Source organism: Heptranchias perlo, chromosome 29 (genome assembly GCF_035084215.1).
Source record: "Heptranchias perlo isolate sHepPer1 chromosome 29, sHepPer1.hap1, whole genome shotgun sequence".
Lineage (NCBI taxonomy): Eukaryota > Metazoa > Chordata > Chondrichthyes > Hexanchiformes > Hexanchidae > Heptranchias > Heptranchias perlo.
The window spans coordinates 31252317-31266552 of NC_090353.1; positions in this window are offsets into that span (position 1 = coordinate 31252317).

A 14236-nucleotide genomic window follows, 5' to 3' on the forward strand; every position below is an offset into this window, starting at 1 on the left:
TGGGGGATATAATTAATACCGAGGAAGACTGCGATAAAATACAAGAAGACGTTAATAAGCTTGCAGAATGGGCATGTAAATGGCAAATGAATTTTAATATAGATGTGTGAGTGGTGCATTTCAGTGGGAGGAATAAGGAGGCCAAATACTCCTTAGAAAATAAGAGTCCAAATGGAGCAGAGGAGGAAAAGGATCTGGGGTACACATTCACTAATCATTAAAAGTAGCAACGCAAGTTAACAAGGCCATAAAAACTGTAATCAAAGCACTGGGGTTCATTTCTAGAGGAATAAAATTGAAAAGCAGGGAAGTTATGTTAAACTTGCATAGAACCTTGGTTAGACCACACTTAAGAGTACTGTGCACAGTTCTGGTCTCTATTATAAAAAGTACATAGAGGCACTGGAGAAGGTACAAAAAAGATTCACAAGGATGATACCAGAACTGAGAGGTTATACCTATCTGGAAAGACTGAATAGGCTGGGGGCTCTTTTCTTTAGAAAAGAAAAGGCTGAGGGGTGACCTAATAGAGATCTTTAAAATTATGAAGGGGTTTGATAGGGTAGATGTAGAGAAGATGTTTACATTTGTCGGGAGTCGAAAACTAGGGGCCATAAATATAAGATAATCATTAATAAATTGATGCTCCATTAGCCTTTTTGATTACTTTTTGTACCTGTGCACTAGCTTTTAGTGATTTGTGTACCTGGACACCCAAATACCTTTGCTCCTCCACAGGTTCTAGTCTCTCATCACTTAGAAAATATTCCAATCTGTCTTTCTTGGAACCAGAGTGGATTACCTCACACTTCCCCACATTGAATTCCATCTGCCACAATTTTGCCCACTCACTTAATCTGACGATGTCCCTTCCCATCCTGCTGCCATCTACGCAACTTACTGTTCTTCCTAATTTAGCAAACATTGGTGAGCATGGGGTTGGATGGGTTGGGTCTCAGCTATGATGCTCTCCACAGTTGAAGAGCCTGCCCACACGTGTTGTCCACCTGGGTGAGGCACTGAAGAGTGGCTGCCTATAGAATTGTACCCCAGCTTTATTTGCTCCTTCAGAAGAAGATGGGAGAAAATTGGAACATTAAAAAAATACTATTGAGCTCACTTAGTGGGAGACTCATGGACTTCGAGTTGCATCCCAACCCTCCATGGTACTGAACGTCGGAACATAATCAGTCTGGCTCACAAATTGACAGCTAAACATATATCACTGCAGTAAGACTGATTACAAATGAAGTGCTTAAACAGTGTCGGCACTGCAATACCACACAGGGGCTGCATTCTTGACCGTTGTTGATTTTCTAAATGGATGAACCAAGGTAGACCAAATGTCCTTTCTTATCTGTAACTGTCTTGTGATGGTTGTGAACAAAGACCCAATGCATTCCAATCAGCCATAAGATTACTTTTTTTTGCATTGGGGGAAATCAGTGAAACTAATCAGCGTTACGTAATTTCAGAACTCATGACACTGAGTGAGAGAGAGAGTTGCCCCAGCTGACTCATTCTTATGGAGGTTTTTTTCCCCTGTGATTGGGCAACTTCACACTAGAGTCTGGAGATAGGGGACACGGGACGCACCGCCGTGGCTGAGCAGTGAATTGGCCTGGATGGCGTCACTGAATTCTCATCACTACACCTTCACAAAAATGCAAAATCAGCTTGGAACGATTTGGGTTTTAAACAGAAATATTGTTTGTGACAACATGAAGGAGCAGCTGGTTTCGTAGCCCATCGTAGCCATCTATCCAGAAAAACCTGCACTTCCTCCTCGTAGCATCCAACTGTTTCTCCAATTAACCCAGTGTTTTGCTTCTGGTGCCCTACCTGGAAGATCATTTCACATAGGAACACAGGAATTGTTAGACGAGAAAAGACCAAGGTCCATCTAGTTTGCCTTCTACCGTCCTGCTAGTCGTATAATAAAATGATGATGGAACTTTTTGTTTTGGCACATGTTGGGCACTCTTTTAGTGTGAAGAACTTCCTGACATTAGTCCTAAATTTGCCTTTCACTGGTTTGAATCTGTTTCACTGTGTCTTACTGACTTGGTTTAATTTTTTTCCAGGTGTGTCTTTACTGTAACATTTACTATCATACATATTATACAGATATACGTATGGTCCCCTTCCAGTTGCCTCCTTTCAAAACTGAAAAGTTTGCTGGATTAGAAGCCAGACAACTGCACCAAAACGCATGTGTAATCCAATTTTCAGTTCTTCATCTGAGAAAGGCGAACACAAAAGACTAGCAGAGTTCAGGGCATCAGTGCAGGGAGTCGAGGATCATTTCACTTAAGGGAATCAGGATATCGTGGCCCAAATTGATTCTATTAAGCGGACTGGAGCGTATCAGTTAACACAAGTTTTTACCAATGAATTATGTCTATGACCAAGCATCTGTCAGTAGAAATGACAGGTAGTGTTTGCCTGTCATTAGAATGGGTATGTCAACAAACAAGTGCTTTTCAATAATGCTTGCCTTTAGTTTTACCTTCATAAGATTGACAGAAAGCTGTCTTCCTTCAAACCACAAAGCAATGCATATTAAAATTATTGTAATTGGAGATGACACAACACTATCCTAAATCGGTATTTTGCTTTAATGCATCCTATTGTCAGTATATGGAACCTGATTGGGCTCAAAAAGCACACAGACAGAGTCCTGATTGATTGCTCCTTGACGTACGGTTTAAAAGTGAGGCACGTGCCATCTGATTACAGCTTTTGGAAGGAGTGACAAAGACAGCCTGCTCCCTTGTGTACAGGCTGGCAGTTCTGTTGCACATTTTCCTTTCTGGTGTGCTAAACTTTTTGTGGCTCTTACTGCAAATAGGCTTTTAGAGTGCATTTTTTAAAGAAGTGCACAGTTCTCAGCACTGGTTCAAATACCCATTTGAAGTGAGGTCTAGTCACTTTGACATTGTCCTCATCCATCATACCCATCGTAAATGGAAGTGGGTGGAGGGTGTTGCTCTCTTGAAATATTAACTTGTTCAATTTTTTGGTTTCATGTTTTTCAGTTTCATTTGCTTCCTCCCCCCCCACTAATTTTCTCCACTCCTCTCCTGAAGGTAATGGATCTTGCTGGGTAATGGATCCACAGGCACTGGCCATCCTCTGCTACCTCAGCCAAGTAGTTACTTTTCATAGAATCATACAGCACGGAAGGAGGCCATTCAGCCCATCGTGCCTGTGCCGGCTCTGTGGAAAAGCTATCCAATTAGTCCTACTCCCCAGCTCTTTCCCCATAGCCAAATATCTATCCAATTCTCTTTTGAAAGTTGCTATTGAATCTGCTTCCACCACCCTTTCAGGCAGTGCATTCCAGATCATAACAACTCACTGTGTAAAACAAATTCTCCTCATCTTCCCCCTGGTTCTTTTGCCAATTATCTTAAATCTGTGTCCTCTGCTTACCGACACACCTGCCAGTTTCTCCCTATCTACTATCATGTGTGAACTTGGACAATGAGTGTTAGCAGGTAATTTGAAGATGGCAGGAAGGTTGGAAGTATTACAGTTGAGCCGGATACATTTTAACCTGACTCCTACAAATGTACATTTCCATCAAGGGTCATGGGACAGTGATCATGAACAGGACCGTTTCCGTTCCCCCCCCACCCCTTCCCTAAGCCAGGAACACTAAAGCCATTTACAGTATCACACCCTGTCCTGCCTAAAACCAGCTAGCTCAGAACATAACGGATATCAAACTTGGGACTTTCTTTTGTAGACCTATATATATATATGCAGCCATTGGAGCAAGGCCCATTCATGCTATTGTGTGGGTCATATCTCTAAATGCAACAGCACCTTTTGAGAATAGTGAAGAAAATCTGGAAAGGTTTAAGTATAAAGGTCTTCAAAAGAAGACTGTTTAATGTCACCTGCAGAGAAGATTTAATCTGTGCAATATTTTTAGTGAAATCGGAAACATTTTAATAATGAATGCATTTACAATGCAGCACAGAGAGGAAATCTTCCCTGATGGCCCCTATTTCACATTTCTCAATCCTCATGTAGACTGGGGGACCACTTACTTGAGCTGTATCTGTGGGTACAGTACTGCTTCCACAGTATGGGTAGAATTACAATCTGGATATTTTGGAGGTTATTTGACAGCATTGTGCAGCTGTGTTTTAAGTGGGTGTACTAGCATGTTTTGGGGAGCCAATGTACATTGGGTAGGTTTTATGATGACCTTTTTTTGAGGGGGTGGGGTAAACTTTATTGGCATCATTTGAATGCTTTTCGAGTACGATGTAACCAGATGCACCACAGTGAATCCCACATTTTACCCTGCTGCTCAAGGACCAGATAATGACTGCAATTTTCTCCCAATCTCACCATCAGGACTAAATATTTAACCTCTAGTCATTACTGCATATTTGGCCACAAGAGTTCATCTGTCAGTTTCAGCCACATCATAACACTGAAGCCAACTTTCCTAATAGATTTTTTTAAAAGTTAATTCTAGGGATTTAACGTATTCATTGCCAATGACTAGATGCCATTTATATAGTTTCCTCAACACAGCCAGTGATGATGAGATAGTGCAGCATATGAATTTTCTGGAATGAATTACCCTGATAGTCTCTAAAAGACCATTGATATGCTGTGTGACACCTGACGTTCATTTCCCAGGACCTCAATATTGTGGAGCTCTTTATCTCTCTCGGTCTTCCGTTCAGTCTGCGAGCTTCTAAAATCCGAGCTTTAATAGCTTGTAAATTGTGGGAGGAAGGGAAGACTGAGGAGTCCCATGGTTTTGTGACCCTGAGGGAGAATTAGTTGGATAGGAGAGAGTGCGGTGAGGTTTCATTTCGACACAGTGAGGGTACAAGGAGGAGAAAGAGACCTGGTATTTGGAGTTTAGAAGGAACGGGAAGATAGCTACCAGAACAACAGGTGTGAATGATAACTTACTCCAGAAAGGAACCAATGCTTTCAGGAGAGAAGGAGGGAGGGTATTGGCAAAGATTAAAATAAAATTGAAATGTTGAATTAAGCTAATGAACATGTTCTTATATGGTCAATATACTCTCGTTGTTTGAAGCAATATGTTTATATTAATATTTAGTCCTTTGTTCATTATTTATTACAAATTAATGCTCCCAGGATAAGAATGGAAACCCAATAGATTATAATTGATCGTTATTTTGACAACTGCACATATTTCAACTTCACCAATGTAGCCATGAAAGGCTTTATTACAGGAATATTAGAGATTTCCAAAGTTTAAAAACGATAAACACTTCTAATATTTTTAAACAAAATCAACTGGTAGTGATGCCTTGAATAACTCCGACATGGTGGATTTTGTTAAATAGACCTCTCATCATGGAGATTGCAGAACTCATCACAGTTCAGGCTTGATTATGGTACCATCATCTTCAAGGCACAAGTCAGGAGTGTGATGGAATACTCTCCACTTGCCTGGATGAGTGCAGCTCTAACAACACTCAAGAAGCTCATCACCATCCAGGACAAAGCAGCCCGCTTGATTGGCACCGAATCCACCACCCGAAACATTCACTCCCTTCACCACCGGCGTACTGTGGCTGCAGTGTGTACCATCCACAGGATGCACTGCAGCAACTCGCCAAGGCTTCTTCGACAGCACCTCCCAAACCCGCAACCTCTACCACCTAGAAGGACAAGGGCAGCAGGCACATGGGAGCAGCACCACCTGCACGTTCCCCTCCAAGTCACACACCGTTCCGACTTGGAAATATATCGCCGTTCCTTCATCGTCGCTGGGTCAAAATCCTGGAACTCCCTTCCTAACAGCACTGTGGGAGAACCTTCACCACACGGACTGCAGCGGTTCAAGAAGACGGCTCACCACCACCTTCTCAAGGGCAATTAGGAATGGGCCATAAATGCTGGCCTTGCCAGCGATGCCCACATCTCATGAACGAATAAAAAAAACATTCTCTAATCCATATTTTGGTCATAATTACTCTAAAATATCAGAATACCCACAGACCTGGGAGCACTGTTGCAGCACGATAGGATACGTTGACGCAACATTACATGAGAAGGCAGTGAATTTTCTTTAATTCACTGCCTAACCAATCCACAATGCTCACATGAGAAATGCAATGTAATGTACCTCCAGACCCCAGATTACAAACTCAAAGTTCCTGTCATATAGCATCTTGGTACAGAAAAGCAACACTGCAATGGTGAGAAAAGTAATTATGAGGAATAACAGTAGATCTCCCATGGCATTGCTCATCGTGTACCAGCAGATACAGTGGTACAAGGTACAATAGAGCTGTACTGCCATCTATTGGCCACAGCCGGCAACTACAGCATTACCAAGACCTGTTTACATTGACAATTCCTATTATAATTGATTGCTTAGACATTTTCAATGTTAAATGTTGACATAAAAATCTTGACCAAAATATAGGAACATAGGCAATTCAGCCCCCGAGCCTGTTCTGCAATTCAATTAGATCATGGCTGCTCTGTATATTAACTCCATCTACCTGCCTTGGTTCTGTAGCCCTTAATACCCTTGCCTAACAAAAATCTATCAATCTCAATATTGACATTTTTAATTGATCCCCAGCCTCAACAACTTTTTGGGGGAAGAGAGTTCCAGATTCCCACTACCCTTCATATGAAGAAGTGTTTTCTGATATCACCCCTGAACGGCTTAACTCTAATTTTAAGGTTATGCCCCCTTGTTCCAGACTCTTCCACTTTATAAATACATAAGTTCTATATATTATTATTTACTTCCTGCGGTGTGGCTCATTGGTAGTCCGAAGTCTGGACCTGATAATCTGGAGCTATGTTTAACCTGTTCTGTCTCTTTAGGTGTCAGCCTTTGCTCAGCTGGTAGCACTCTTGTCTCTGAGTCAGAAGGTTGTGGGTTCAAGCTCCAGAGACTTGAGCACAAATCCTAAGCTGACAGTCCCAGTGCAGTACTGAGGGAGTTCTGCACTGTTGGAAGGTGCTGTATATCGGATGAGATGTTAAACTGAGGCCCCATCTGCCCTCTCAGGTGGACGTAAAGGATCCCATGGCGCTATTCAAAGAAGAACAGGGGAATTCTCCTGTTGTCCTGGCCAATATTTATCCCTCAACAAACAGCACTAAAACTGATTATCTGGTCTTTATTACATTGCTGTTTGTGGGACCTTGCTGTGCGCAAATTGGATGCTGTGTTTCCTACATTACAACAGTGACTACACTTCGAAAGTACTTGATTGACTGTAAGCACTCTGGGGTCACGCAAGGTGCTGTGCAAATGCAAGTCTTTCTTTCTTCTTAAGGTCGCAAGTACTTCCTGTGGCGAAGTAGCCTAAACATAGAAATCCTGGGAAGGCTAATTGTCATGGAAGTTCCTGTAGATGAGCAACCGCTTGCAAATCTCCAGCTCCTGGACAGAGGCCAGGTTATCGAGGTAAAAATAACATCAGGAGATGTTGGCCTTTCTTTCTCTTATTTTAATAAACTTTTGACATTCTGAAGTGTGACGTCTGAAGTTGACACTGATATCTACAGATAGTAAGCATCAATAGATGCTTGGTTGTTACAGTTTATAATGTCACCTGAACCCTTTGATTACTGTCTTGCAATTTTAGCAAAAAGCTAGCCATTATCCTCTGCATACATATAATTAAAGGAAAAAGCAAGTTCGGGAGGGGAGGTGTTCTCAATGTAGAGTACAGGCTAATGTTACCTTGGTGATGCAATAGTGAACTACATTCTAACAGTTAGAACTGATGTCTTCTGTTGGTGCGTGAAGGCACCCACTGGTTTACAGGTTGAGTGCAATGGTCACTTTGACTTTCACTGAAAGTGTTGTCTAAATGCGACTCCACTTTTAGTTTCAGCTGCTTGACACAGGTCTGAGGTTCAGGCACAGTCTCCTCGCACAGTGTTCCTTGCTAATGTCCATCGGGTAGGTAACAAATCAGTGGCACTCCCACTATATTGGTATATACCTAATAGTGATCTTCAAAATTATGAAGGAGTTTGATAGGGTAGACGTAGAGAAGATGTTTCCACTTACGGGGGAATCGAAAACTAGGGGCCATAAATATAAGATAGTCGAAACTGAGATGAGGAGAAACTTCTTCACTCAGAGGGTCGTAGGTCTGTGGAATTTGCTGCCCCAGGAAGCTGTGGAAGCTACATCATTGAATAAATTTAAAACAGAAATAGACAGTTTCCTAGAAGTAAAGGGAATTAGGGGATATGGGGAGCGGGCAGGAAATTGAACATGAATTTAGATTTGAGGTTAGGATCAGATCAGCCATGATCTTATTGAATGGCGGAGCAGGCTCGAGGGGCCGATTGGCCTAGTCCTGCTCCTATTTCTTATGTTCTTATGTTCTTATAGTCACTAATAAATCCAATGAAGAATTCAGGAGAAACTTCTTTACCCAGAGAGTGGTGAGAATGTGGAACTTGTCATACCACATGTTTAGTTGAGGCAATTGGCTGCATTTAAGGGGAAGCTAGATGAGTACACGAGGGAGAAAGGAATAGAAGAGTATGCTGATAGAGTTAGATGAAGTTAGGTGGGAGGAGGCTTGTGTTGAGCATAAACACTGGCATAGACCAGTCTGGTTGAATGGCCTTTTTCTGTGCTGTAAATTCTATGTAATTCTACGTGGTAGCAAGTCCTCTAAGTCGGCCTCCTATGGCCCTGGACTTCCAGGGCTGTGGTGGTCTACTGCTGCCGCTCCTCCTCATGCCCTCCAAGGTATTTAGCATTGACAGACTGAATGATATGTTCGTGCTGTAGAGTTCACTTAAAGGCACTTCTTTTAGGCAATATCCTCTGATCTGCAACTCTGGTAGCTCACCCCACTTCTTTAACAACAACTTTACACGTGGAAAAAAATAAACATGATGCGAGAACGATATAAATCCAAAGTAAATTTGCATGCTGTATATTAATTGCTGATTAAGTAGCAATATCAAGAATAAAAAAGCATTAATGTTGAGTTTGTTTGTTAATGCACATTAAAAATATTTACTCCCAGGAGCAAATTTAGGAGTGTGGACAATGTGCATTGGCATTCCTTTAAAGCTAACGTACCAAATTACCAAACAACATACAAGGAATACATACATTAGCTGAAATGTACAGAGCAAATTAAAGCCCAAAGTGTTAGTATGATTATACTTTTCTGATGTGATTCTGCATGGGTTGCCCTCAACACTAATTGAGAAACCCAGTTGAAGGGCCGAACTCCACGGTGCAGGGCATCACCGAGAGCAGGAGAGAAGACAAAGTTAAAGTTTAGTTCAGATTCCGGGATGTTGGCATCCCAGGGTTGATACTGCTAAATCCTGCTCTCTTATCCCAGTGGCAAATTCATCAACATGAAAATTGGGTCTATGAATCAGCTGCCAGGAACAGAGAATGGCTTCAATAGTGTAAACGCCAAGGCCTGGCCTCCCAAATTCCAAACTAAAATGCAGCTCAAGAACTAATTGTTCAGACAATAGACTTTGTTCTTGTGTCCTCCCCAGAGGCTGCAACAGCCTCTCCAGATATGGGAGCAATATTCAAATCACTTGTGCATTCAGGAGAGTAAAGGTTTGGTGAAGTTAGAAAAATTTCTGCAACAGTAGGTTCTCCACTGCAGAATTTCAGTATTGTGAACACTTTGGATTTCATGAACGATTTATTGATTTTACACTGTCGTATTAATGGGTGCGATTCGCGGAAAATAGAAAAAGCTTTGAATTTGCAATTGGAAGTTCCGGAGAAAGTGCTTGCAGTTGTCCTCCCCAATGTCCCCCCCCCCCACTCCGACTCCACACAACCTCTTTACCCATTTACCCTTGACTTTAATGGGGGTTGAAGTCCATTTTTTTAAGTAGAGCTTTATAAGCACTTCTGAAATAATGATTTTTTAAAAAATAGAAGCAAGTGTCATCCAGGGTTAATTCTGATGGTTTTAACGCTCAGCCGATATGTGAATTCAAAAGGGATTTTGCCTCCTTAATTAATTTCAAAGGCAGGATGGGAATTAACATTCAATTTAGCACATGGAATTGAGCACTGTAACTATTTATCCTGCATAATTCACTGTTACAGCTACACAAGCTGAAGTTTTTATGAGCTCAGTTACAAGCATTTGATTAAATAGTTCTTGACACCCTGTGTAGCCTCCTAAATAATATTAACAGAAGAGTGTCAGCAGAGAAAAAAAATAAATCCTTTTTCAGGCTTTATTATTTGAAATTATTACATGCCTTTACTGTATCTTCGCTGGAAAGAATCTGATTTTATTTGTTGTTGACAAAACAATTCCTTATCCCGCCTGCCCTGGGAGCAGACTGTGCAGGGCAGTGTGAGTAATGTATTACCCTGAAGGTTTCAGGAATAGTCACAAGCTGAAATTCTATTACCTTAAATTTTAAAGTAATTTCCATGAATATAGTACCATTGCATATTTAAGCGATAATGGATGTGCGGAATATTGGTAGAGGTTATAATTGAGGATAGGCACGCCTGATTGAAGGATGAAGGCACAGGTCACATCTTCCAATCAAACTGCTCTCCTCAATTAAAATCTGCATTTCAAGCGCAAATTCATTGTTGCAATTTGATTGTAATTTTTATGCAATTCATTTTCTTAATAAAATTAATACAAAATTATTATATTTTCCCTTTACATCTCTGGGCTACATGCAGTCTTGGGGGTTGGAGGCAGCAGTGTGAATTGGTAACTAACTTTGCTGCTAAATTTTTATATATGTATATGTATATGTATATATATAGTCAGATGATATGCTGTTTTATAAGGACAGGAATGTTGTTCCATGCAATGGGCAATGCATTATTTTGTTAAGATATAGCTGTGACACTTCAAGGTCAATAAGTAAACATAAGTTTGGGTTAATCAAAAAGTAATTATTGTTTGGTCAGTGAACCGTGCAGATTGGAAAATGCTTGTAAGTTTTAAGCAGCGGCTGAGCAGAACCCAGCATTAAGTAACTTTTTATTTAAGATTGGTTTGCATCTGTAACAAAGTGTGACATGTGGAGCGTGATAGGCAAGACCATAACCCTAATGCTAGACATACTGGGATAGATTTTCGTATTCGCTGCCTGGGCAGTAATCTGGCGGGGCGATCGCTTACACCTTCGTAAAACCATTCATTTCGATGGAATGAAACTCAGATTGTTCTGTAAAGGCCGTATGATCCACGCAGTTCACATAAAATGAGGTCTGGAAATAGGTGACAATTCATCATCTTAGGATCCCTGGTTTAGGGCGGTTTTAATGGGTCGAGTTTTCATTACACCTGCCGCTAGTCAGCACTTTCTCTTTAACTTTGTGTGTGTGCGTGCGGGAGAGAATATGTTCAGGTCTCTTTGAGAATCTTGTTCCTCATCTACAGATGCCAAAGAAACTTTCAGTGAATCCCTGGAAGCTCCTAGCCGTGATCCTTGTTGATGAGGTGCTTGTATCAGAGAAAGAGGTAGCTGGAAACCAGAATCACTGTATAGGTTAAAAGCAAATCTTGCCATAATGCTAAGATTATTTTTTCATGCAAGCACAATTTTAATTAAGGTTGTGTGTGTTTTTTTTTTAACTCTCTGTCAATTCCCCTCCTCTCTGAAGACTTTGACTTCTTACCAGGATATGGACCCAAAGTGGTCATTCCTCATGTGTGCGCATAGCTAGTGAGTGTTGGTAGGCTATTCACCCACTGGGGCATCACAGTTGAGCTTGTTCTCACCTGACATTGACTGACACACACAAAATCAGGGTCTGACCAGTTTGCCTCTTCCTAACGCATAGACACTGAGGCCATGTTTAGCTTCCCTACCAGTTTGCCAACTGTGTCAAATAACTCAGCATGGACTAAGGATTGAGCTTGGTACTGTCCTAATCTAATTGGCTCTGCTACTCAGAGTCTTGGCCAGCTGAGCCACTAGTGGAGCTTTGAAACTGAGGTTTAATGAAAAGCTGATTTCACAATTGCGAGTGACTTAATGGCATCGACTGCAATTATACGATGTACATGCTGAAATCATGATTGAGTAATTTTTGATCTTATTTACCAACATGGGGAGAACAAATAGCATTTTCTTTTTTGGGGAAACCCATATAAATGCCACAGGGCAACTGAATGTAGTTAGTTATTCATTATCCTAGCGTGACTGAGACTTCCCTGTTCTATGCTGGAGTAGAATAGAAGATTGTTTTTACTGAGCATTGTGTTATTGGTTTACTGTAAATGCATTTCCACATACAATATTAGTGCCAAGTGGATACAGGAAAAGGTTTTCAGATAAGGTTTAGTTAACTTAGGCCTTGCAAAGGTAAGCAGTGATGTCTTGCAGGATCTAACCAGGTTTTTAGATTGGTTTGTTGTTGTGTCAAATTGGCTCGTACATTCTTCAACTCATGGTGCAAAATCTTGCATTTCTATATGGATTCCTGAATAAATTTCATCCCTTTTCTAATTTCTTAGTCACCAGTTATTTCCACAAAGTGCAAGTAGTACAATGGACATGATATTACACTAGCAGCTTAGATATTGCGAGTTCAAATCCCATTATGATAAGCTGTGAAATTGAATTTGATAAATCTGGTAATTTTGGGACTGGCACCAGGAAAAATGACCGTGAAAGCTGCTGGATCGTCGTAAAACCCCAACTGGTTTACTTAAGGCCCTCAACCAACCACTACTACCTGGTCTGGCCTATGCATGACTCAATGCCCGGGGGACAACTAGAAAAGAAAAAAGAAAGACTTGCATTCAAACAGCGCTTTTCACAACCTCAGGGTGGCTCAAAGCGCTTTAGAGCCATGAAATAGTTTTAAAAACAATTTTTAAAAAAAATGTGGTCAATGTTGTAATGTGGGAACTAACTAGGAATGAGTAATAAATACTTCCTTGCCAGCGTTGCCTGTATCCGCAGAACAAATAAAACAAAATAGAGCAGAACGTGGATAATACTGGATATCTGGCACTGTTCACAAGGCAATAATCTCATGAGGGAAGGGGGTTCCGATACTGCCTTAACTCAGAAGAGCAAAACGAGAGCAGTTTATAGTGGCTACCTTGAATGCTGAGGTTAGAGTATTGAAATCGCCCCCGTGTGTCTTTTCTAAAACAATACATTCGGAGTACGTGGTGATGCTTTTATTCTATTTTGGATTATTTGGCTCTGTCTGTTTTGATGGCTGGCAGACATTGACATCACTCAGAGCTATCCAGTATTCTCCATGTACTCCTCAACTTTTTTAGGAAAGAAAACGACTTGCATGTATATAGCTTATTTCATGACCGCTGGACGTCTCAAAGCACTTTACAACCAATGAAGTACTTTTGAAGTGCCGTCACTGTTGTAATGTAGAGAAATAACTAGCAACAAATAGATGGTGCATGAAATATACTCGTTAAATATAAGGGGATAGAGTTTCCGCTTGTTTACGCCAGTAATATCAGCACGTTCCGGGTGGAATTGGACGAACCAGCGCAAAGGATTGGGGAATTGTAAACGTAAGTGAGTTACGCTCAAAACCCACTTACTTTACGATTTTCCACGATCTTTTGCACTGGTTTAAGATTCAGGTCGCCCGGATCAGGCCCCACCCACAAAACAAACCACGCCCCCCCAGGTCGACATTGCGAGATTCCACCCATTGCATTGGTTCGGGAAGGCTCTTCAAATTGCGCTCATTTTCTTAGCGCACAGGCACTAGCGGGTGCATTTTAAAAGTTTTTTCATTTAAAAAATATTTAGTTTGCTAAGAAACTGACTAGTATACACCAATGAAACTAGTAAATGGTTCAGTATAGTTTTTTTTAAAAGTCATTTTCAGTGATTTTAAATCAGTTTCCTCACAGGTGGAGGACTGGACACACTTAGTAAAAATGCTTATTTTTGCTGATAAATCCATTCTCAGCTGCATTAGTAAAACGGCACCAGGTTACCTCTCTTAAATACATCAAGGAATACTTTGTAATGGAAAGAAAAAGAAAAGAAACGATTATGTTCTAATATGCTAGCTGATTGCACTGGTTCATAGAAGACTTTACATTTATGATTATGCAAATGAATTTTCGCGGAAACTTGACTTAGAATCTAACCAGCGCAATTTGAAGTGCACTTTGGGCACAGTTTCCCGATTGCGCCCAAAGGGGAAAAGTCTACCTCAAGATTTTGCACCATAATTTGAAGAACATAGGAGTGGGGCTTGACAGTGCTGATCTGTGAT